This window comes from Choloepus didactylus, chromosome 24 (genome assembly GCF_015220235.1).
Source record: "Choloepus didactylus isolate mChoDid1 chromosome 24, mChoDid1.pri, whole genome shotgun sequence".
NCBI classification, from domain to species: Eukaryota; Metazoa; Chordata; class Mammalia; order Pilosa; family Megalonychidae; genus Choloepus; species Choloepus didactylus.
The window spans coordinates 3,485,596-3,490,117 of NC_051330.1; the positions used below are offsets into that span (position 1 = coordinate 3,485,596).

General features: G+C 37.0%; 1 pseudogene; it reads left to right on the forward strand.

Moving 5' to 3' along the window:
- Positions 1 to 1,329: 1,329 nt before the first annotated feature.
- LOC119519755 lies at positions 1,330 to 2,238 on the forward strand (annotated as a pseudogene).
- The last annotated feature ends 2,284 nt before the right edge of the window (positions 2,239 to 4,522 follow it).

The window sequence follows — 4,522 nt, forward strand, 5'->3', positions numbered from 1 at the left end:
TGCTTTTATTTTGGAGTTTTTCGTGTTATTTTTTTTTTTTTTTTCTATGCCTGTCTCCTCTCTGCTGGGCTGACAGCTCTCAGATTCTCTGGTGTCTGGTCTCAGTCTATCTATGGTTGGAGTATGGATCAGCAGAATGAGTTTCCGATAAGGGCTGCCACTGCAGTTCTCCCTTCTCCTTCCCGGAGCTGACAGCCCCTCCTCCCACGGGACTGAGCCTGGCAGGGAGGGGCGCGGGTCCCCTGGCCGCAGAAACTTACAGATTTCTCTGATCTCAGCAGTTCGACATTTTCATGAGTGTTGTATGAAGTATGCCCAAAGACAGATTGCTCTGTGGTATCCAGTCCACGCAGTTCCTGGCTTTCTACCTACTTTCCTGGAGGAGTAACTAAAACTTGCAGCTCACCAGTCTGCCATCTTGCCCCCTCACCCATTTCATTTTATTCAATGAACGATATCCCATGCTTCCTAATCCCATTTTGTATATTTGCCTTGTATTTGAATATCTTTCCTAAAACATTCTTTAGAAGTTTTTTCCTAAAATAACAAACATATAAATAACCTGATTTCAAGTGAGGATAAATTTAGTTTCTACCTAAACTATTTTCCCACCTATTTATGTCCCATATTTTAGACTACAGCATAACTTTGTATAGTAATTTTTGCAATGGATGTTGTACTTTAATCCCTGGTAAAAGAAAAATAAATGATCCTTTCTGTTGCCATCCTTATATTTATCCATATTAAATAAATCCATTGGGGTAACAGAAAATTATTCAGGTCTTCCATAAGAACTCTGAATCTCCACTATGAATGATATTGGTCTTTAGAATAAATATTTAGGCAAAAATCAGAAATTATCACAACCAAAGTTATAAAATAAAGAACTAAATATGACAAGGTATACATATAATGGAATTATTTGAAAACCACAACCAGTACAGCACAAGGGTAAATAACACTGTCATTGCAACCAGGTAACACAGTTTTAAATTCTGGATCTGTCTCTATTTAGATGAGTCCTTTATCTTCTTTGTGGCTAATTTCTCCTTAAAAAGAGAATAATATTTGTTCTTGACTCATAAATTTAAACATAAGTGGGACCAACGTATTTTAAGTGCAACAAAAACACAAAGAAACATAAAACCTGGGGAATCTCTAAAGAAGGAAATAGACTTAGCAGTTAATTATTAGGGAGAAATAATAGTAATTGGTGAAATTTTGATTTTATTTTTCATTACAAATGAAGTCCACAACTTATGTTTCCATTCAGTATCCTTTGTTCGTAGATGTGAATATGGAACCCTAGAAAATGACAGAACAGCCTCCATGACACTGAAAATGGGAATTCTCTTCCTATTGCAGACAGTTGTTGGAATCCTGGGGAATTTCTCCCTCCTGTTTCAGTTTATCTTCCTCTACTTCAGTGGATATAGGTCCAGGTCCACAGATTTGATGATCTGGCACCTGACTATAGCTAATTCCTTGGTCATTTTCTCTAGAGAAATCCCACAGACAATGGCAGCTTTTGGGTTGAAAGCATCCCTCAATGATTTGGGGTGCACACTTCTTTTCTATGTTCACATTGTGTCCAGGGGTGTGTGCATTGGCACCACCTGCCTTCTGAGTGTCTTCTAGGCCATCACAATCAGCCTCATAAACTTCAGGTGGAAAGAGCTTCAGTTAAAAGCCCTGAAGTTCATGGGTCCCTCCAGTATCCTCTGCTGGATATTGCACATATTTGTCAATATCATTTTTCATGTTTGCATAACTGAAAAATGGAGTGACAAAAACAGCACAGAGAAATATGATTTGGGATACTGTTCTCCTCCATTTCATGACAAAGTTGCAGTATCACTCTTTGTTACATAGTTATCCTTCCACGATGTTGTGTGTTTGGGACTCATGACCTGGGCTAGTGGCTCTGTGGTTTTCATCCTCTACAGGCACAAACAACAAGTCCAATACATTCATAGGAATGATCTCTCCCTCAGAGCCTCCCCAGAGTCCAAAGCCACCCAAAGCGTCCTTATCCTAGTGATCTCATTTGTATTTTTTTATACTCTGTCCTCCATGATTTATGTTTTTTTGGCTGTACTTAAAATCCAAACTTTGTGGCTGGTGAACTGCTTGGCTCTAATTGCTGCATGTTTCCCAACAGTCAGCCCATTTATTCTCAGGAGCCGTTTCTCCACTGTATCCAGGTTCTGCTGTGCCTGCTGCGGAAGGAATAAGTAATTCCCTCATCTCATCAGAAAAATATGAATTGTCCATTTTATACCATGTTCAGTCAATGATGAACTCATCCTTCAAGACCAATCAAGTCTCATTGTGGTGTCAGTTGCAAATGACAGAAATTTTGCTACAGGGATAAATGATAAATAATAGTAGAAATAGTAAATTAAATCTATCATTATTATGCAATTATTTTATAATTAAATTTAATTAATGGTTGCAGTGGAGGAGTTTAGCATCCATGCAATAATAAAACAATCAATTGTGAAATAATGTGGAAACATTGGATTTGTTTGAGTCTGTAAGTTTTAATCAGAGATATGAGATTCATCAAAGGTTTAATTGAGCATGGAAAGTTAAAGATAGTTCCTAACATGAGATTATCAACTGTGATGTCTTTTCAGAATATGGAGGAAGACTGGGCTTGTCCCTGAACATAAATATAAGCTGAAGGAAAAATTAGGCTAATTTAATTGAAGGATTTGGGCACCAGGTTCTGAAAATTTTCCCTCGCCTTCTAAAGAAAATATCCACTTGAAATATGATAATGCATAGTGCACTGACTAATTTACCCCCAAAATTCATTTCCACCCTGAACCTGTGACTGTGACACTATTTAAAAATATGTTCTTTGCAGATGTAATCAATTTAAAATGAAATCATGCTGGATAAGGGTGGGCCCTAATCCAGGACTGGTCTCTTTATAAGAAGAGAGAAATTTGCACACACAGTCACACAAGGAGAAGCCATGTGAAAAGGGGGACGGGATGGGGTGATGAATCAACAAACCAAGGAAGACAAAGGATTGCCAGCAACTGCCAGAAGCCACAAGGGACAAGGAAAGGTTATTCCTCAGAACGTTCCAATGGAGCATTATTGTTACACCTTGATTTCTGATGTCTATCCTCCAGAACTGTGAGAATACATTTCTATTGTTTTAAATCCCCCAGATTATGGTAATTTGTATGGCCATCCTAGAAAACTAATGTAATGCTTATGCAGAGAGATTAGCATATTGAAAACATTTTCAGGTAAATTTTAGAAAAATGAACTGCAGTGTAATAAGAACATAAGAAGAGGTTTTGGTTGAATTTTAAAAAGACTTTAGGTGGGAGGTAACTATTAAACACAGAGTTGCTGTCTTAGAGAAAGCGAATGGGTAATGGGGCTCTTTGGAAGGTAGGCTGTTTTGAAATAAGTCATAATCACTGGCTGCTTTCATGACAAGACAGGGGTCCCAAGGTGCTCTGCTGCGTTGTCAATTTCAGGAAACAAGTTTACAGAGGAGTTTTTCATCAGGCATGGATCAGCAGAGGAAAAGCAAAAGAATCCATTTTGTGTAATTAGTAGCTTTATTATTGTTGAAATCACCAAGGGAATAAAATGGACACTATCAAAAGAAAAACTATTGAATATTAACTCAAACATAGAAACACTTTTAATATAACTATATTCAAATTAAAAAGATGCAATTTGAAGATAAATTTTTTTGTTGTAATAATTTTAGTTTTGCAGGAAAGTCACCAAGATAATACACAGAGTTTATATTCCTCCCTCACACAGTTTCCCCTTAAGTTTATCATCTTATATTACCAAAGTACATTTGTCAAAATTAAGAAACCATCTTTGGTACATTACTATTAACTAAATTCCAGACATTTTTGAGATGTCACCAGTTTTAACATTATTGTCTTTATTGTATTTCCAGAATCCAATCCAGGATACCATAATATTGTTATTCATCATGTCTTCCAGACTCTTATGGTCCTTGACAGTTTCTCAACCTTTCTTTGTTTTCATGGCTTGGACAGGTTTATGGAGAATGAGCTCAGGGACATTTTAGAAGGTCCCTACATTCAGGCTAAGGTTTCTTTCATGATGAGTCCAGGTGTTTTGTTTGTTTGCTTGTTTGTTTTTGAAGAGGAACACCACATCTCATCACATCATGTCATTATCAGGGGTTCATGCAATGACCATGACTACAACTGGTGGTGATAACTTCATTACTGGTTAAGGCAATATTTGCCAAAATTCTCCACTGTAAATTTGGTATCTTTCCCCTTCTATATCCTATTATTTAGAAGGAAGTTACTAAGTTCAACCCAATCTCAAGCTGTGGGTGGGAGTGCTTTAGGAGGTAGAGGGCTGGGCTTATTTACTTAAGAGTCACCTCTTATAGGGAGACTATCTATCTATCTATCTATCTATCTATCAGTCGTCTATCTATCTATCTAATTTGTTCTTCTGTATAGATGACTCATTTCTTTATTATTAATTTACTAAATGA